Below are 22,603 nucleotides of genomic sequence, written 5' to 3'. Positions count from 1 at the left end.
GTTGGAGCAGCCATTTGAAGACCCTGCCAGCGCTGAGATGCTTACATGTCCACTGCTTTGGCTTTACTCCTGTAGTCAGCATCATTGTACGTATTTTGTGAGATGGATGGGCACTTTGTGGATTGGTGTCAGACATATGGTTAATGTTGTATTTGTGGGCTTTGGTAGCACTGAGTTGGGATGTTTTCTTGATGTACATTTACCCTTTATATAAACTCTCTCTTATACATGAGTTTTTGTGATTTTGTTTCTCTAATGTACCCAGACCAACAGACTAACACAAGTGCCTCACTCATTCCCTGATTTTAAACAAAATACTAATTGCCTGGCTCTGTTCAAATTTTTTTTATCTTGGTTTGTGTACAGTTTCACCATGAGTACAATGAAGTGTTATGAAATTTCCATTCTTGTCAATGCTATACAAATTTTAATGATTCATATAGTCAAATATTTTTGGATTACCAATGAAACACAGGTAGACATCTACTTGGTATGCTCTGATTTCAGTCAAGATAATAATATACTCTAGCCATTAAATAAGGGATCAGGTGGCATACTATGTTACAGGTTAGGTTACTAACCACAGAATCAGTGGTCAAGCCTACCAGACGCTCCATGGAAGCTAAATGAGGCTTTCTAGTCAGTAAATATTTACAGCCTTGGAAACCCAAATGGTCAGTTCTCCATATTTTACAGGTTTGCTGTAAGTCAAAATGGACACAAAGGCAATGAGTTTTGTTTTAGAGTATAATCATTTAGATAACTCAATTACCAGTATATTCACTTGGTTGTAGGGCTGGTATCAATGCGGTTGACAATTATTGAATTGCATTGTTAGAAAAAAGAAAATCTGTATTGTTTTTTGAGTCAAATTTCAGGAGGCTCTTCATTTATCCTGCTGTGCTGATTCAAAAGTTTCTAATAACAGTCGGCACTTCATTTATAGTTATTTCTGCTCCCCCCCCTAACACCCCCACTAACTTTCACTCTCTTTGAACAGTTCAGGCCAATAGCACATTCCCAACAGAACCCTGTGCACTCTACAGTTTGCCTGCTTGTGATCTACTGTAAGAGCTGGACTCTCAGAACACTTTACATCTAACGTGGGCTTTAATGAAGCACGTGAAGATGGAGACAGTCTTAAAACAGAAGACTGGTTTAAACTAGTAACTAAGGCAACAGGAGTAATGGGGACAAACAGCGCAATCCACAGATGAGCTTCTTACCTGGTCCAATTATTCTTCAACAAACCTGACTGTGGCGCATCTGGAGGAAATTATTTGGCTGATAATAACCTATTACACTAACTTGTTCGATCATAATTCAAATTATTATTTTTGGATTATGTTAACTCAAATTTGAGAATTTCTCTCATCATGTATATGTGCCATGATGAGGCATCAACAGAAGGTGGAAAGAATACACAGTGTCACTGTACCAAAAATAATTGGTCAGCATTCATCCATTTCAAGTAGTAGCATCTGATGAAGAACCAATGCAATTGATAGAAGAAATTCAAGCTGCCCTGAAGGAATGAATATAGAACAAGGATATTAGCTATTAATTGGAATGTCTAAAGAAAAATACATTCAGAATTAGAAGCCCTCAACGGTCTACAGCAAGTGAGTTGAAAGCGCCCAGGCCGCTCAACCAGAGGAAATCCATATTTGTGCCCATTTCAAAGAAAGGTGACACCACAGAGTGGAGAAAATATTACACAGCATTATCAATTTCATAGGAAAGTAAATTTTTGATGAGTCTAATTCAAATCTGTTGGGCCCAGTACATTGGCAGTAAGTTGATAGAAATGCAGCAAGATTGAAAGAGGGCATAGTTGAGGAGTTAACACTTGCTGCCCTCAGAGAGATCATGCCTAAAACCAGAGACTATCAGAAAAAAAAAAACTTCCTGTCTTCCATCGACTCTGCAACAGCATTTGACTGTGCCTGGCATGACAAACCAAAGACAATATTGGGAAAATGTGTTTCAGCACATTTAACTGTGCTCATATGGGACTTGTACATTGACTAAGATGCTTCTTTCCAAATAGAACTGCTCAAATCAGGAAAGGCTTAGTGTCCGGATGATAACCTTTCATTATATATTTTTGAATCTTTATGAAAAAATAATCTATAATCTGGACTATGTTAAAAATAACAGGCATAAAGATTGGAGGAAAGTGCTTTAACAAACTTTGAAGAGAAGTTGAAACACTTACTAATGGATATCAAAGGTTATAATGGGAATCAAAGTCAGGGTAAAAACAATACAATTCTTAAAACTGATCAATAGACATATTGGTAAATGTAGAAAAGATAGAAAAGGTCAGGGATTTCAATGTACTTGGATCCACCATCAATCCTCAAGAAAGCAGCAGCTCAGAATTTAGATGACGTAGTGAATCGGTTAATTACTACACAAGACCTGTTGAAGAGCCAAGATACCTCTTCGAAAATCAGGTGCCCAGATCTAAAAGTCAAGATATCTTCTATATTTACATATGAAAACTGGACACGAACTAAGGAAGACCAAAGAAGAATTAATGCATGTGAATTTTGGTGCTGGCCAACAATATTGAAAGTACTAGATACTGCCAGAGGACAAATAAATAGGTTTCAGAGGAAGGCTAGCCAGAGGCTCCTAAGAACCAGGGATAGCACGATGTCACTGCACGTCCTTTGGACCTGTTTTCATCAGGGACTGCCTGGAGAAGGCTATCATTTTTTGTAAAGTAGAAGATCCATGTTAAAGAAAAGACTCTCCAGGCGATGGAGTGACGTTGTGGTTGCAACAATGGCCTCAAAGCAAACAATTGTGAGCATAGCCCAAGACCAAGCAGTGTTTCCTTATAACATGCGTAGAATTGCTGTCAGTCAGAACTGACTGTAGCGTACCTAACAACAACAATAAAGGGAGTTCCCCTGTATCCTTTAACTAGTTTCCCACAAGGAAAGCATGACTATGTGAATTTATCAAAGATAAGACATTCATAGTGGTACAAGAGGATAAAGTACAGGCTTATTTTGGATTTTTCCAGATTATGCTCTTTGTCCTTTTTCTCCGGCATGACACTACACAATATCATATTGTAATTAGTTGTTGCATCTGCTTTATTGCCTAAAATTTCTACTTGTCATTCTGCCCTTGATTTTCAATGTTTACTAATTTTGAGTAGTTTTAGGCTTTTATTTTGTAGAATTTTGAGTAGTTTTAGGCTTTTATTTTGTACCTCATTTGGATTATTATGATGTTTTCTCATGATTAAATTAGATTTATTTTTATAGGAAGAATAGCACAGAGATGAAGTGTCCATCTCAAAGCACTATATTATGAGGTATACAATATCATTACTGGTAATGGTATTCTTGTTTATTTGAATAAGGCAGTGTCTTACAGGTTTCTCCCAGAAAATCTAATTTTTACCTTTCTCATACCTTTTGGAATGTTAAAGTGTGCCACTGAGTGCAGATCACACTTAATTTCCAGTCCTTTTCTAACATTACTAGTTATTTTGAAAGAGATACATTGAGATTATGCTGAATGCATCTACTAAACTTCTTTGAAATATGTCTACCCAATTATTACTATTTTATCGTTTTGCATCATTTGTAATTCTGTACTTATTATTGGTATTAATTGGAGGTTTTCTGCAAGGAAAATATCTTCTTAAAAATTTCTAAATATTTTGTGCATAAGGTGGGGTTGGGGGCAGGTCCTAAGCTATCTAAATTGAGTATGTTAATGATCTTGATAATTCATCCCTGCCTATATTTCTTTGAAAATATAACTTTGGAGTACTCTAACAATGGGAGGCAATAAGCAGGGACTTACTTTTGTCAATGGGATTTTGACCAACCTAACTCAAACAAAACCTCTGACAAAGGTTGTCCCGTGCCACTAAATGAGAACACGTGTAAGCAGGTCTCCAGAGGAGTGAGAGACACATAGACAAATTGCCCTCTTCTTTACTGCCCATGTGACCCTGTCTAATGTATCAATGTAGCGAAACTAAATCAACAGTAAGATCTAGCCTAAATTGCTAAACAAAAGAACCCTTAGAAATTAAACATGAATTGTTTTAATATATTTGGGAGTCGTGGGGTTCCTAGAGACACATCAATCCCAGATGGTGCGATTGTTAAGAACTAGACTACTGATAGAGGTCTGAGCCCACCCAGCTCTGTTCCAGAAATACTACCTGCTGGTCTGCTTGGGAAAATTCACAGTCCTGGAGCCCTGTGGAGGACAAGGGGTTGGGATAGAATTGATTCAACCACAACTAATCACAAAATAATAGTGACCGTGATCATTCCTCTTTCTCTGTGGTCAAAACCTTTGCTCTCCAGTTTCGAAATCGATCCTTTGGGGTACCTGAGCCAAGCTACTGCATATCTCACTTGGCTATGTCAAATCAATCTCGATTCTTTAATTTTTGTATGAAACCACTTTTTTTCCCCATTAGCATTGTTGGTGTGGTTTACTTACTCATATATTGGTTTGGGAAGTTTTGAAATATAAGTTGTTTTACTATGTTCAAGAAACTCTCCATTTACTTTTAATCATAGCATTACTCCTTCCTTTACATATAAAAATCACAAAAATATAATTTATTATTTGAAGTCATATCTGTTATAATAGTAGGGACTTTGCATGCTTAGTGAGAAAAATAAGGCTTTGTACTCCCATAAAGATTTATAGTCTTAAAAACCACCGAGGATGTTCTGAATTTCCCTATAGGGTCTTATAAGTCAGAATCAACTTGATGGCAATGAATTTGAAGTTTTTTATTTTACATGATTTTAAGTCTTTATTCTTCAAGAAAATGGTCAAGCTTCTATTTATTTTTAAATTTTACTTAATTGACTTTTTGTTGGAAGTTTATATAGCAATTTCCACACAAACTGTTCAGAACATTAGTTATATTTATCGCAGAACGTCAACATTCTCTTTAATTGGTTCCATTTTCAGGACTCAATTTTCCCTGCCCCCTAATCTTTGGATCTTTGATTTAGAGTAATGTATTGTCCTGTGGTTCGTCACTGATGGTTTCTAAGTACAACTCTGATTTATGGGTTTATCCTCTAGTTTGCATACATCTCTGCTGTTTTCCTTTAAAAAAAAAAAAGAAGAAAGACACTCAGGAGATAAGCTCTGTTTTAGTTTAAAGTTTGTTTTGACTGTTAGTCTTAGGAGGTTATCTGTTCTGTAGTTGTCCAATTTGTATGACTTAAAAACAATACAACCAAAAAAATACAAATCATCTTAGTTCAGCTTCACATATTCTTCTCATTCTTTCCAGAACCATCTATCATGGCTCTGATCAAAAGAATTGTAGTCACTGACCCTCTTGTTCTGTTCTCAGGGTAAAGTTATGGCTCCTTTACCTAGTTTTTATTCTGACTTTTTGAGTACTTTCTTGTTGTTTGCCTCCCGTGACTGTGTCTTAGATGGGCTGCCACGAGTTGTTAAAGCCTCCGTTGCTACTCGCTTCACTCAATCGTGTTCTTTTTCAAGTATGTTATGACAACGGACTGAGTTGTCTCATGAAACTGTGGTCCTAATAGGATTTCTGCTCCAGAAAACCTATTTTGGAAGATGTTTGATTTTCTGTGTACTCTCTGTATTTGAAACTTCAATTACTATATGTGCCTGCACTCGTGTATCTAGGATTATCATGAAGTAGGTCAACACAAAGGGAAAGACCATCTACAGCTAAAATTGAGGCAGTGGCTACATCCATGGGCTCAACTGTAACAACGGTGAAGATGGTACTGGCCGGGCAGTGTTTAATTCAACTGCACACAGGGTTCATATAAGCCAGGATGACTTAGTGGCACCTGACAACAGCCAGAGGTACTTTGATATGTTCTCCCTGGGTGTGCATCTGTACCTACTCATACATGTGTCATATGAGTTTAAGACTTATTTGTAATTTGATTATGTTGTGTGCACTGTATCCACATTTGGCGACGCTTTTCACATCTCCAAAATATAAAATATCGAGTCTTTATTATCTAAAGGCTACCCTTCCCTTGTTATCACTAGTGAATTTATGTCTCTCAACTCTTGTCTTCAGTAAATTGAATTTAGGTCTCTCAAATCTTGTCTTCAATATAATGTTTGTTTTATTAATGCTTGAATTAATTCACATAGCATCACCATGTATCTATTTAAACATGCATGTAAAAACCCTTTCAAAAACTATCTATATGACAGAAGTATAGATGTTAGCTGATCTCTTAGCAAATGTTTGTATTTCTAGCAAGGAAAATAAATGTATAGAAATGCAGTTGTTTTGAAAAGAAATTCAGAATGATTAACTCAAGTATATTTAATCATTTTAAAAGCATAATTCATTTTAGCGAGTCTTTGAAATGTTAGTTTAGAAAAATCCACATAAAATTTATCCCTACTTTTCATGTCATAGTCATGACATTATTAAAGAAGCTCACGATGTTTTACCTGCCCTACCACATGTCTCCCACCTCTGAATCCCCACCTGTGCAAACCCCAAAGACAGCACTCTGTCAAAGAACATTTGATTAAGTAGAATGACCATCAATCATCTGAGCACAGTGATTAAAATGTCCTCTGTTATCAATACTGTCATCCATTAGTTAGAGGCAGAATTCATTTCAATAGAGAAAAAATATTTTCAAAATGAGAAACCACAAATTTGATTAATCAGTTTCTAATTACTTGAGATGCATAGACCATTTCAGAAGTACAAAAATACACTGAGTAGGAAAATATCTAAAAATGAACCAAGAAAGAATGAGTAACATTTATTCCATTACATCTGGATAGCAATGTATTCTGTATTCTTTGGAAGTTGGTGAGATTCTGTCAATCTGTTCTTAACAGGCTTCTCTTCATTTGGACACACATATTTTAAGCAAATTAAAATGATATTCATTTTCCTTGGTTATTCAACATTTAGGCTACCAAAAATAAGACTAATTTAAGCATAATGACAAAACACTAACATTAGCTATTATCGACTTCCAGTATTTTTTAAAAATATGACTAATGACAGCATTCTGAAAAGACAAAGAGGCTATTATTTCATGCCTACGATGGATCCAAGAATTGAAGGAGACGTGTTAACAGACTTGAATTTAGTATATATTAGTCTAATACCTCCTTGTAGCCTTGTAGTCATTCTCTAAGATTAAGCTTGGGACCAAGTTTGGTTTAGTCTAAGTACAATATCAAATTATTTCTTATGATTAGTTTAGAATTTATTTAAATTTGCAGAAAATGTCAGGTAGAAAACACCTAACTATGCTTCCTTAAAGTTCTTGAATTTTAATGCTAACCAATAGTTTTTATTATAAAATATGTAATTTTTAAACCAGAGGAATACACATACATTCTAAAGATATTGATAACTTATGAAAAGCTATGAAATATTACTTACAGAACACTTGGCTCTCTATACAGGGTATAATCTGACAATAACTGACATCTATAAGATTATGTCTTATTCTATATAGTCATGGATATAAATTATTCTAAAGACATTACCTTGAGAATGATACTGTCCAAATATAAGGGTAGGCCAATTATTCAACAGTTAGGTGGACCATTTCACAACTATCAGTAAGTGAGCATTCTCTCTCTCTTTCTCTCCCATCTGTCTCCCTCTCTCTCTCCTGGTACTAATACTATAAGCCCAAATATTTAGATGTTTTTGTCTGATAAATATTTGTGGGTTAATTAGTGTCTAGCTCATATTAAGGAGTAAACTGGTTTATAACAGTCCCATTTTCTGATTCTTATAATCAGAGAGTAAAAGTTTATAAAGGTAATATAAATAATAAGATTGCAAACACTAACGCAGTTGAACAAATAAAATGTACACTAGAAAAATCATAAAATTAAAGAAAATCTGCAATTCTATAAAAAATATGAAAGATAAAATCATGGTGCTTTGGCAGTATATTTTATCAACCTACCCAAAGACTTTTGACATATTGCCTGGGGAAAATAAAATATAAAAATTATATTATATTAACTTCAAAAAGTAGGGAGGGATGAACAATTGCCTTAGGATGGAATAATATACATGAAGAGAAGTATATTATACCAAAGGAAGTGAAATATATATATTATATATATAACATATATGAAATATATACATATATATTATTCTCTGTATTTGAAACTATATATTTCCATAAAGAAAGTGGTAGCATCTTAAGATCGCAGCTTGATAAGTAGTCAGAATCCAAATCATAAGTACTTTGGAAATAATAGTAAAAGAGAATTAAATATTTTCACCTAAGCAAAATGACAAAAAATATATAAGAGCTGATATCAAGGGCTCAAGTAGAAAGCAAATGTTTTGTGAACGATGATGGTAACAAATGTATAAATGTGCTTGACACCCTGGATGGATGTATGGATTGTGATAAGAGTTGTCCCAGCCCCCAATAAAATGATGTAAAAAAGAAAGGAAGAAAAACAACAAAACAGAGAGTTGTGTTTTAGCTAGAGTGCGGCACTACTTCATTCTTGGGAAACATTGCTTTAAGTGAAGTTAAAAAGATTCGTTGTAGGAGAGTAAAAACATGCAATAAGACACGTGATGACAAATAAGTTGCAATGTGCTTTTTACAATATAGATTAAAAATATTAGAGAGCCATAACGCCAGCCTACATGACGACTGAATACTGGAGAATAAAAGGGGGAAAGCGGTGTCGCAGATGACTTCTTCAGCTTGCTTGTCTAACATTATCACTAATAATGAAAATGAAGAGGGTAGTACTCTGGGATAGCTGTCTAAAGAAGTGTTTACTTACATTTAAATCCATCAAAGTAACTATAGCAGAAAAAGGATAATTTTGTTAGTTTATTTTTACCAGAATAATACTATAGGAAAAAAATATGTCTATACCACATATTCAGAAAACTTAATGATAATAGAAATAGTTAGTGTTACAGCTCTTTTAGAATTTGTCTAGCGGGTTTTCTGGTTTTTCTGGAAAACCCCTATAAAAAGAAAAAGTTAGTGAAAACAAAATAATGAAGTAAAAAATGCAACGAATTATTATGATTGCCCACCAAGCAAGATATATGTGTCTTTATGAATGCCCAGCATAATAAGGTTACAGAGATCTCACTGTGTTGTCATGAAGAAATTACAAATTACAAAACTGGAAAACATTCTACATGAAAGCAATTCCAATGAAATAGATCATACTGGGGACGCTCGGGTTGCGGTGCAGGCTGCGGGCCGTCCTCGCTGACAGTCGGGATTGCATTTCCCAGAAGCCCTAGAGTTGGCCGCGCCCGTTGGGAAGAGCCGGATCTCGGAGGCCCTGCGTCCCAGTGTGGTTCAGGAGTAAGAGTCCGGGCTGGGAGCCGAGGGGCCTGGGTTCGAGTGCTGCAAAAAAAAAAAAAAAAGAAATAGATCATACTAGTTCACTGCTGTGTCAGAACACAATGCTAAATCACGAAGCTTCTGGGTGTCACCTTTTATAGATCAATTGGCGTTGCATTTTCTTAAAGTGGAGATGTCTGTTATCTCTGACAATCAACCCTCTTCATTAAAAGGAAAGCTTTATAAGAGACAAGCACAGCTCAAATACAGTGCAGTTAACAAATCCTTTTAAATCTGTTGGTCACGTAACAAGGTGAGGGTCAAGAAAAGGTTGCATACAAGGCATTTCTGGCAGTGTTTCAGCATGCTGCATCGCAGGCTTCGCGCAGCCTGGGTGCTCCGGGCCTACAAAATGCACGCTTTGCGCTGCACATTCCATCAGGCCAGGAAACAGGAATGCATGCTTCCAGAAACAACTCAGACCAAGTCTCGATCAATGTATATTACATATTGCAGTATTTTTATTCTACATAAAATGTTTTTCTGCTTCTGCATTAACATTACGGTTTACTTTTTTAAAAAGTACTAATGAATTAATATATCTTTGGATTGGATTGTATTAGAATGATTATTTTTTAAAATTGCTGTTTTTGCCTTTTTCACAGAAATATAGTATTTAATTGTTTCAAATAAAGACAAAATCCATTTAATAACAATTCTTTACCATCACCACTGTATATGTATGCAAGTGTGCAGACACCATATATTTTAAACACAAATGTAATTTTATTAATTAAACCTAATATTTATTTTGAGAAATTATTAGCAATGCTAATTTATATTTTAAAATAAATATGGTTTTGGTTATGCATAAATGGCTACATTTAGGTAGACTAGGTAAAAATCCTGATGGCAATGTGGCAGAGTCTTGCTACCAGGATATAATACATCAAAATTGACCAAGAAAATAAAATGTGTTGAATCATTATTGAAAGGTAGATTTATTTCCAATGGCGATGGTATGTAAAAACCTCTTTGCTTAATTTGTAATGATATTTTGACTCTGTAGGAATCAAGCTAACGTGTCATCTTACTACAAAGCATTCATTGTACTGCAACAAACCAGAGGAATATTTTGAATAACTTTTAAAATCGCCAAATAAAGAATAACAATAATTTCAGAATATTTTTATAAAAAGTATTGACTTGCATCTTATAAACCATCTCCCTTATTTGAAAAAAAAAAAACTAAAAATCCCTACTCGATATGAGATCTTGTGTTACCTGCTGCTATTGACATGTCAGAAGCAGTTCACGGTAAAAGTATGGAGAGGAAATTTCTTTATTGAACAATATTATTTTCAAAAGAATTTCTGAAATTAGTAATGAACAATTCAAGTGGCTTATTACCAGGTTTAAGAGCAGCACAAAGTTTGCAATTAAGTTACATGAAATAACTTGAATTTCTACCATGGCACAGTAATTACTTTATGTAGGAGTCTTTTATGCAGAGAGCATACGGATGCATGCTTTTTCACAGCATTATTAAAGTTACATAATATTGACATTTGAAATTTGAGAGATTTTTCTCTTCAATGTCTAATAAAAGTATGGATTTTTCTTAAATATTTACTTTTTCTGCAGTGAATGGAAAACCATATTTTATACTTTGTCTGTTCCTGAGTATACCTTCACCTACACCATTAGAATGATTTTATTGACTGCTGATTCACCTATGAGTACCATATATGAAAATATTAAATAGGGTGTGTATATGTATGTATTCCATTTATTAAACCCAAAACACTTACAACCATCAAGGAGATTCAGAATCATCATGACGCTACAGGACAGAGGAGAATTGGCTCTTGGAGTCTCTGAGATTTTAAATCTTTATGAGTGCAGACAGCCCATTATTTATTTATTTATTCCTGGGAGGGACTGGTAGTTTCCATCCATTGACATTGTGGTTAGCAGTTCGATAGGTGTCTTTACTCTGAGAGAAAAAAAATCATCAGGAGCTTCATTTATTATCACACAGTTTTGTAAGTCAGGAGCCCAAGCAACATTTGTTTGACTCTATGCCCAGGGTCCCATAGGACCCAAATAAAAGTGTTGATGCCCTGTCTCATCTGGAGATTAAAATCCTCTTTGAAACTCATTTATTTAATTGGCAGAATTCAGTACCTTCCAGCAATAGGAGCCATGTCCTTTTTCTGTGAGCCTCCCTTGGCTCTGAATGCTGCCCATGCCTGTCTAGCAGCTGGCTGGACCATCACAACAGCAACGCCCATGGAGTCTTTCTCACACTTCCAATCTCCCTGCCTTTGATTTCTACCTTCAAATAGCAACACATCTTTGATTCGAAGGCTCATGTGATTACATAAGGCCCTGCAAGACACCTTCCTATTCAAGTAGAAAATTAGCATAAAATCGACCTTCCGTGAGCTACATTGACACAGTGACCTGAATCCTACCGTTGATTGTGAGGATGGCCCAGGGGAGTGCCGGATTCTGCTTTGCTATAGGTAAGCTCGCTATGCGTTGTACCTGAATTGACTGCACCTAGCGACAATGGCAAAATAACACTGAGGTCCACTGTGGATTATAACATAATTACAGAGTGATCTATTCTTGTAAGCAGTTTAGGATGCAACCTGCTTGGAAGCCATATTGGAAACTCAGCCAGCACAGCAGAAAAAAAAACAGTCGTTCCAAGACTGAAATTAGACATCGTATTATAACTTCACAAATCTACCAGTGTTCTTCAACTGAAGCAGCCCAACACATTTGTTATTCTTCTTTTCTCCTTGCTCAAAATGCAAGGTCAAGTTTTATGCCATCTTTTATGTCATTCCCCCCACAAATATCTGTCTTTGGGTAGCATTTTATGCAAATCACATCCCCTTGCTTTCCATTAGAGTAATTGTCTGTCTCTGTCTCTCCTGCGGCAGATTATTATGCGCACAATCTATCTACATAAGTGTTATGGGTTGTAAATGTATATCTTCTCCCTGGGTGACTATTATATACATAATCTGTTACCTTTTTCCATTAAGCTAATGAATGGTTGACACTTGCGATTAGAACAATCTGGCATCTTTAAATGTTGTCTTAAATGTAAAAGATTGAAATGGTCCGCGGTCAAACCTACTAAACAACATCTGCTTTATATTCAGCATACGGTAAAATATCCCAAGTTCTTACCACTGAGGGCAGAAGACATTAAATAGATTATACTTTGATTCCTCTCCTTTTTCAGAAAAGCAAATTTGCTGATTCCATAAATTGGGTTGTGCACTAGGCACTCTTAGAACTTAAGAAAATTACAAAAGATAAGTTTTGGATAGCCAAAAAAATGTATTAGTATAAAACAGTGAATTTAATTATAAATAATGTCAACATGGTAATGTACAAATAATGTTTGGTTCTATTACTGAGACTTGCTCTGTGTAAAGGCAGTTTGTTTATTTTTCACCTCATAATTCAAAGGTTATATATAGAAGACCTAACAGAAGGAGACACTTAAAGTTTTCCTTTAAAATCGAAAAGTATCATAAAATTTCTGGGGGTAGTGTTTAAAATGTGTAGATGTAAATAACTTCTCAAATGTTCCAGTATGGCTGCCCACAAGAAACTTACTCCTGTACGATAGTTTTATACATATGAATTCCAGTTCATAGACACACAAAATATAACAACCAAGAACCCCTGCCATCAAGTTGACTCTTAGTTATTATGATCCTTTCTGAGACTGTAAATTTTACAGAAATAGATAACCTTGTTTTCATACATGCACTGATTTATTTCAAATGAAACATGTTTACACATGTCTTTCTGACGAATGAATGAATGACTGTAGACAAACTCTTTCAGTAATACACTTTTTTAATCTCACTAGTGAGCCTTTGAAAAAAATCCATTAAAACAGTGGTCCCCAGAGTTTCCACTAGACCAGGAATAATCAAAGCTGAGAGGTCAGTTCAGAAGGTATGAGTACTATTTTAGTTTTCTTCCTTTCTTGTCTTTTTCTTTCTCTCTTTCTCTTTCTTTCTTCTTAAATTCTTTTGTTCTTTCTTTCGATTCCAGTGAGTGATATTGAATGTTAAAGCACAGAGTGATATTGAATGTTCTCAAAGCACACAGTAGTACTGGGCTTAATATTAAGAAAAAATTTTAAACATGTAAAACTTCATTGGTGAGAAAAAGGTAAGAAAATGTGAGCAAAAGAGTTTTCCAGGTTGTTTCTTCACCCCAACAATACACCAGGTCATTTTGGCAGGCGCACGGGCCACCCTAGCACCCTCGTCTTAGGAAGCACAGTCTGTAGTTGGGGTGCCCTTGAGTACGTTCCCACTCATTTCTAACACCTGGTCATACGCCCTCCTCACAATCATTACTCTGTTTGAGACCAACATTGTAGCAACCCTACAGGCCTCATTTTACCCGTGCAGCCTTTCTTTAGGTCTCAAAACTCAAAAGATATTTCAAGGGAACATGACCATGTCCTCTGTGAGTGTGCCAACTGCAGTTTCGATGTGATGTCCACAGGAAGAGTTGATACTTAGAGAAGAAACGTTGTGGTTGGGGGCCATCAAGTGCCTTCTGATTCAGAGAGTCGATGCCCAACAGAATCCAGAACCGCTTGGTGCTGCACTGTCCTCACAATTATTGTCACGTCCACATCCCTTGTTGCAGTCCCTGCCTTCAAATAGGATTGGGGACATAGAAACTCCACCTCGATGCAGGATCTGTCAGGAAATGATAGCTTCACATTGTGATGGGTTTTTTTTTAAATAAAGATTTCTATGGTTTTTCAGCAATCTTTTAAAATCATATTTGCATATCAAATTTTTGCTTAGATCTCTTCACTTAAAATACTTAAATTCAAGAAGAAGCAAACCCAGAAATTAGAATTTTTATTAATTCTCTAATATCAGCTGTTTGACCTTGTACCTTTTACTATCAGTGCTACAGTAATTTTCCTACTTAGTAAACTACCAGTCCAGATTAATACTCAGCTGAAAAAATTTCCTTATTCTCTTAAATTTACTTTTTCACTAAGGTTTGTCCTTTACTTTTCCTGATTCTCTTATTTCTGCCATTTTAGTCCATGGCTCTATTGCCTCAATGCTATATTACTATACCCCTCTGCTACCTGGTCCTTTTACCTGTTATGGTTTCTGTCTACACAGCCTGACTAGTCAGTCCTTCAACCCTGGCTCCATCACATCAGTGAGGTTTCAAGCACTTATTAAGGCTTCTCACTTGGGATCAAGTCCAATTGCTTTCTCTTCACTATAAAACCAATATTTCCTTCAACTTTTTCTCCTATTTTCAACTCATACAGCTATCCCAGGCCCCTTTCCACTCCTATCGTCATTGCATGAACCTTTTTGTTCTAGCCCTTCCATTTGCTGCACTGCTATAGCTGATATCATATTCCCCATTTCAAACTCTGCCAATTTCTATATTCTCAGAACCTTCTCATTGTTGAGCTCACCTCTGACATTGAAAGCAATTCTCCCCCTCTCCATGGGCTTTGCAAACGTGTCCTCAAATGTAGCCCACACATTATCAGCTCATAGGTTTATAAATACGCAACTGCTTAGCGGCATATAACACTGCATTAGCACATTACAAGCACACAGGGTCAGCCCTCAGGTATTGATTTAAGGATTGAAATACTCTAAAATATACATGAGTCATATTTGATATGTAATATGAGCATACATTTTTTACTTTAGTTTGGATTGAGCCTACTCTCAATTCTGGGCATGGGCCTTGATGCTATTAAGATCGTTAATAGACTGATAGATATTGGCTTGGGTCTATTTGAAAGGATTTCATTTGGAACAATACAAAAGTGAATGGCAGCAGCTGTGGGATCAACAGGGAAAAAAATTGCAGCCTTAACTGGTGGATTTCTGGGGAAGACTGTGAAGTTTCAAACTATTGCAGTCCACGTCTGACCATGACTGATGACTAACTTTCTTTTCTATAGAGCGTGTTAGGTCAGTCACTTCTCAGGACCTTAGACCTTCACATAGATTAGTTCACTTAAGCTCACTATTCAATGAGATGAACAGCATGGTTAGTTTCTCATTCAGATGAGGAAACGGAGTTCCGAGGAGAAAACTAAGAAAGAGTAAGGTAATCAAATGTTCACAGCGATCTAGTCTATGTTACTAGCTATCAACTATAGGTGACAACTTTGCAGACTGGAATTATACTGCACACGTCACGGGAAAACATTGGATTTCAGTCTGAAACCCACTGAGAAGTTCTACCCTGTCCTCCAGGGTAACTATGCATCGACATTGACTCAGTGGGAGTAGAATTGGAGAATTACAACCCAATTCACACACACACAAAAGTGTACATTTTTTTGTGTCATGATTTTTTTCATTTTCCTGGTTTGATTCTGAAGAGTAGCTAATTGTTTGCAGTTTTCTACAACAGAATCCACACCATGATAAAGTAAATGCTTTTCCTATTTTCTTTATCTGGACTTCTCATAAGTAATGAATAACATAATTAGTACAAAAACGCAGCTAGACAGATAATTCAAATACTATTTGATTCACAGCATCATTAGTAATTCGAGACAGCTCAATTTATTTTCTTTAATTAGACATCTTTGGAGGAGTGTTATTGGCAGTTGATTTACTCATCTGTTGTTTGGTTTGTTGACTCACTCTTTGATTACCCCCAGGTCACTGAACCTGATCAAATGATGGTGGGAAGTGGTGTTATTATATGGGAGTCTCCTGATTTGCATGAGCGACCTAGTTACACCAATATGTTTTCTTCCCATTAATATGAATGTGGTATTATTAAGGTGAATACTTTCCCTGAGACGTTACTTCAGATTAGACCATTAAATGAAATGTTGATATACACTTTGTAAAGAAACTGCCCTTCTCAATTTGATTGGACCATATTCTCTCTGATGAAATTGTTCTACAGTAATTTTGAGGTTGGTATAGGAAGATGTTATAAGTTATGAGGGGCGTCACTTTTTAAACCTTCCCTTCCCAAGTCATTTTCTCTCTCCTGGATCATTTCAGCAGTCCTAATGATAATTTATTCTGATTTTAAAATATAACACATTCTAAAATTAATTGGGATTATGGTACAACTCTTAATATGATTAAACTATTCAATTGTGTTATATGTGATGTAGATGCCAATAAATTTTATTATATGTGAATTGGATGCCAAAGATATTTTAAATACATCAAAATAAAACAGCACATTTATTTTAAATCTGTCTTTATTTAGATTCTTCTCAGTTGGCTTCCTTAGGACCTCAGTGCATATATTTTATTATGCATATACAAGTGATATGTGATCATGGTATAAAGGTCTAAATAGATGAGGCAGCTAACGTGCTAGAATTAAAGTCACTGATAGGCAATGTCATTTGGCTTTTGTTAATATTTTTGAACAGGTATGAAGTAATTACCTAACTAGCCATTCTCTAAAATATGAGACTTGGTGCCTGCACAAGGGCTTAGCAATTAGGAGAAAGTGAACAAATATCTACTACCATGATCTTAATGTAGGTGGACACCCATTTGGATACACATGACTGAAGCATGTCAATGGCATGTTGTTATGCCTTTCTTCTTTAACTGATTTGACTCCTTTAACACCCAGACCATACAAAGGCAGTGTGAAGTTTGTCTTAACTATAAATCCTGATGAGTATAATCATATCTGTCATGGTCAAGCTCTCTTTTGTTAAGAGTTGAATTCAAGCTGGATTAACTGATGGGGAAAATATCCAGCTTTGTTTGCATTTACATTTAGATAAGGAAAATGCTGTGTTTAAATTTTTGTTTTTCAGAGGTTTTGAAGTAGTTTTATTGTCTTTTGCTTTAGATATGCTTCCAAAAACAAAAACCAAACTCAGTGCCTTGAAGTGGATGCCATCTCAGAGAGACCGTCACTGTACACTGACAGCGGCACTGTTTACTAGAGGAGACATATCTGTCTGGCTCCCGCAGAGTGGCTAGTGGTTTGTGTCAAACTGCTGACCCTGCAGACCGAAGAACAATGGGTCACCACTACACCACCAGGGCTTTCTTAATGATGCTGACAAAGCTAATATTTCAGTGGTCTCCTGTGCATAACACTCTCCCCAAATTTAGTCTTTAGACTCTTTTTTCCTTCTTATATTCCAATTTCACAGGTCAGGAATATAGACAGGGCTTAGGGGGCAATTCATTTGTTCCCCATGGAACCAGTTGAAGGGACTTTGGGAAGTTCAGATATTTGCTGGTCTGCTTTGTTATATGCGGTCAAGTTGATTTCTTGATGCATGTTGTTCTTGTTGTTGTTAGGGGTCATCTGAGTGGGTTCCAGCTCATAGTGAACTTCCTGCACAATAGAACTGAACACCATCTAATCCTGTGCCATCTCATCATTGTTGTCTGGTTGAGCCAGGTTGTAGCCACTGTGCCCACCCATCTGGTGGAGCATCTTCCTCTATTTTGTTGCTCCTCTGTCAATCATAATGTCCTATTCCAGGGACTAGTCTATTGATAACAAGTCCAAAGTGTATGAGATTAAGTCTCACCATTTTTGTTTTAAATGAGTATTCTGACTTTACTTCATCCAAGACAAATTCGTTTGTTCTCTGGGATGTCCATGGTACTTACAGTATTATTTGCCAGGCTCCTTATTCAAATGAATTACATATTCTTCTGTCTTTCTTATTCAATTTCCAATTTTCACATGCAGTATGAGGTGATTGAAAATACCATGGTCTGATCTGGAGTATGTAAAAGATAGCTCTTGCATGTGTGGCACCTTGGAAAAACAGCTGAAAGACAGGGCTTAGTTAGATCCTTCATCCTTTGGCTCTGTGCATGTGATCTCCATAGAAGGCCAGTGAAAGTATACATGTCTTGTCACAGGGTTCCAGAAAATTAAGACAGACTGAAAGTTTAGTCCCCACGTTTCTATGGCTTCAATTATGCCAAGCTATAGAAATCCACACGTGAAAATTGTATGCTGTCCTATAGGGTTGCTTTGAATGGGAATCAACTAGATGGTAGCGAGTTTGGTATTTTTCTTTGTTGTTTTTCTGGTAGTCATCAAAGCCATCACAGGATAGTGTAGGACACACTTTTTGTTGTGATCCACACCATATTTATTTTGACACACATAAAGTAGTTAAGCCAAATATGTTGGAGATTATATATGTATATATATATATATACATTTATATGGTAAGAGAAGAGAAATGTTGCTTCAAAATGAATGTATATAAAATTAACTTCTCAATGTTCAGTACTTGTTTTACACAGAGTGTGAAATTAAATTGCTTTCAAAAATAAAGCAAAAGCTGAAGAAGGAAACACTAGATCTATTTTCTTTTATGTACAAATTATTTGAGAAAGAGGGGCAGAGAAAGCCTAAAGGGGTAGAATTGATACAAATAATGTAATAAAACAGGGTGACAAAGCAGAATATAATAATCCAAATAATGTTTTAGACTGTTCTCTTTCCTCCTTTCTTCCTCCCTCTTCTTCCTTGCTTCCTTCTTCATCTCTCTCTCTCCCTCTTTTTCTTTTCTTTTGGCATTAACTAGTGTCCAAAATTATTCTTCAGGAATCAATACATCAGGATCTTATTTTTCTAGCCATCTTATTTTCTGCCTGTTACATTTTATAATTTTGAGAGTGTAAATAAAACGAATACCCATCTATTGATAATGAAATCTTGTGTGTGTGTGTTATCTAGGCTGTAATTTAATTTCCTCTGCTCTTGAATTTCTATAACCTTATGCCACCTTCATTTGACATTTGGAGTGTCTTTTTAAGGAGCCAATGTAAAATACTCTGTTTTGTAGCAGATCCTGAGAATATTTGAAAAGCTATCTCCTTAACTTTATTGGATTTTTATTTTGATTGCATATACCTGAATAATGGGCCACAAAACTGGGGACTGGCAGTAACTGGCATTTTGTTATAGTGCCAGTGTCACCAATGATGGAGATTTACTGCTCAAAGGCCTCAGGGAATATAGTAATAATTCTCTTTTCCTCAAATGTATAAACAGATATTCTTAAATAGTTTACTTTCTGATTTCATTGGAAGCTTTAAAACACTTTGAGTGTGTATACCGCATATTTCCATTTTTCCCGTTATCAGGATTTTGCCTAAATCCAATTTTCAGATATTTACTGATACTTCATCCATTTCAAATTTTAATATTTGCTGAAACTACAATGATTTTAAGCATATTGGCTATCATAAATATCTTGCACTTGCTACCTAAGGATGCTATCTTCTCTAATCTTCATATATTTGAGCAAATTTTCCTTTTAAAAATAAGGCCAAAAAATAGATCACAAATTTCCTCAAAAGAATATCGTGTTTTAGTAAGATTGGAGAGACAAATAGTGATGTGATAGTGAAAAGAGGGAGGATAAACATAGTAAGAAAAAATTGAAAAGTAACATTTCAAAACGTTCTTTTCCACTTCAGCAGCATAAAGAGAGTAAAGTAAGACAAATTATAATGAAATGATAACATAAAAAATTTCAACACTACTAAAAAAATTTAGTAACTGATTAATAACTAGACTACATGGAAGTACAAATTGATAAAGACGTAAACCTATAGTAGCATTTAATTTTTTGTCAACATAAACAAGTTAGCATAAATTTCTTAGGATTTCATATTACTTCCATGTTAATTCTTTTGCTTGAGGTTGTAAAACAAATCAAGAAATAAATATAAGATATTTTTATTATCATCTATAAGAAATCATCTGCTATTTTAAATAACTCTTTAAATGAGGAAAATATTTTACATTTAGGACTCAGATGTAAAGAAAAATGGAAATATTGAAACCCAAAATAAATGTATATTACTTTGGGAAAATGATGATGGCAAAAAATATGCTTGACTCAATGGATGTATGTATGGATTTTGATAAGAGTTGTACAAGCCCCCAATAAAAGAATTTAAACAAAAAGAGAGAAAAAAAGAAATGTATATTACTAAGATGTTTAATTTATATTAATGATGACCATTTATTTAGACTCAAGTATCAACACATGGTGAATTTATTTTAGGATTTCTTCTCTGAATGTTATAATTTTTAAACTCAGGATTTCATACAAGCTAGTTGAATTTTCTCACAATGAATCTGATCTTAAATACATATATACAATTTAAATAACATAATCTGGGGGGGTCTATATAACATAAAAATGAATAGTATCATCCGCATTATCTCAACAGTATCACCATCATTGTCATTACCATCTGTGATATCTGACAAGCAGAAGATGAACCGAAAAAGAAGTTTCTATGAAAGTTTAAAGTACATCATAGCACATAGGTATAAAAGATAAGATTAATAATATTCAATACTCAATTAAGGGTTCATGAATAACTACATTAAAGAAAGATAATTTTTCATTCAAATGTGTAAACATGTGTGCCCCTTTTTCATGTATACAAATATTTTGGGTGTAGCAAGCATAGCATCAAGTGTTATTATGGGACACCCCAATGAAGCACATGTATAGGCCTCTACTAAATTGATAGAGTACCTGATAAAAGATAGAGTAGGGTTTTTTGTTCTTTGTTCAGTAATGGGACAAATGGATTCCGTCTATTTGGTTAATAGTTTAGGGCAGAATTTATTCATAGGTCAATTAGTCTCTACCACCTAGTAGATGTGCATTGAACTTTTCATTAAATCCCTGGAAACCTTTATTTATTAAGAAATTAATTGCTACTGTGAGACATAAATGTAGTAACAGGGGTTAATATGTTAAGTAAGTTGTCTGTTACATGTATATATTAATGAATAAGGTTGGCTGTTGTTGCTATTAATTAAGTCACTATCAGATAGATATAGAGGCCAGTTGACTAGATTAAGTATTGAGAATCCAAAAGCAACAACTGTAGTCTTCTAAAATTTAAGATAATTTATAAATTTTCCAATATATATTCATATAACTTAAAGTGATCTTTCACAGATTCTATAACAAAATTGAATGTCGGAGAAAGCATTAAGTGAAGATTGAATACACAGCCATTGTACCAAAAAGAATTAGCTGACAGCCCACCATTTCAGAAGGTTGCATATAGGCAAGAACCAATGATGCTGAAAGAAGTTTAAATGAAGTGAATGCATTAGTCAAAAACAAGGCTCCAGAAATTGATGGAATACCTATGGGAAGTTTCAGAAAGCTGAAGAAGCACTGGAAACATTCATCTATGTCAGGAAATTTGAAAAATAGCTATTTATCCAAATGACTGGAAGAGATCCATATTTGTTCCCATTCCAAAGAAAAGTGACCCAACAGATTGCTCAAACTATAGAATGTTATACCTGATCTTGCACATAAGAAAATATTACGTAAAGTCACCCATAAACTGTTGGAGCAAGACGCTGACGGGAGCTGCCAGAAATGTGGGCTCAATTCAGAAGAGGACATGGGACAAGGGATGCGGTTGTTAATGTCAGATAAAGATTGGGTCAAAGCAGAGAAGAAAGAATGATGCTTAGCTGTGTTTCATTGACTACACACAGGCATTCAACTGTGTGGACCATAATAAGTAGTGGCAAACCTTGAGAAGAATGGGCATTCCAGAACACTGACTTCATTCAGAATTTGCACATGGACCAAGAGGCAGTTACGTGAAGACGACAAAAAAATACTGCATAGATTAAAATCAGGAAATATGAGTCAGGGTTGTTTCCTCCTATCATACCTGTTCAATGTATATGATGAGAAAATCATCAGAGAAGCTGGATTATATGAAGAAGAGTGAGGCATCAGGATGGGGGAAGGTGTATTAGGAACCTCCGGTATGGAGATGACACAGCCTTGCTTGCTGAAAGTGAGCAGAAATTGAAGCACTTGCTGATGAAGACCAATGACTGCAGCCTTCATTTAGGATTAAAACTCAATGCAAGGAACACAAAGATCCTCACAACGGGATCAATAGTTAACATACATGGAGAAAGGGCTGATGTTGTCAAGGATTTTGTCTTAATTGGATCAAGATAAATGCTCATGAGAGTATTAGTGAAGAGATCAAAAGATATATTGCATTGGGTAAGGTTGCTGCATAAGACCTCTTTAGAGGCATTGCAGAGGAAAGATGCAACAACTTCAAGGACTAAGGTGTAACTGATACAAGCTATGGTATTCTATTTTGCATCTTATGCATGAGAAAGTTGGATATTTATTAAAGATGGCAGCTTAAGAATCAATGAATTTAAATCATGGTGTGGGCTAA

At 35.4% G+C, this 22,603-nt stretch overlaps 1 non-coding gene across 1 annotated transcript; it reads left to right on the top strand.

Annotated features, from left to right (window-relative positions):
• Positions 1-8,936: 8,936 nt before the first annotated feature.
• LOC142447552 (U7 small nuclear RNA) lies at positions 8,937-8,997 on the top strand. The gene has a single exon (XR_012784238.1). It is a non-coding gene; the product is annotated as a U7 small nuclear RNA (small nuclear RNA).
• The last annotated feature ends 13,606 nt before the right edge of the window (positions 8,998-22,603 follow it).

Source organism: Tenrec ecaudatus, chromosome 4 (assembly GCF_050624435.1).
Source record: "Tenrec ecaudatus isolate mTenEca1 chromosome 4, mTenEca1.hap1, whole genome shotgun sequence".
NCBI classification, from domain to species: Eukaryota; Metazoa; Chordata; class Mammalia; order Afrosoricida; family Tenrecidae; genus Tenrec; species Tenrec ecaudatus.
This window is presented reverse-complemented; position numbering and strand designations above follow the sequence as displayed.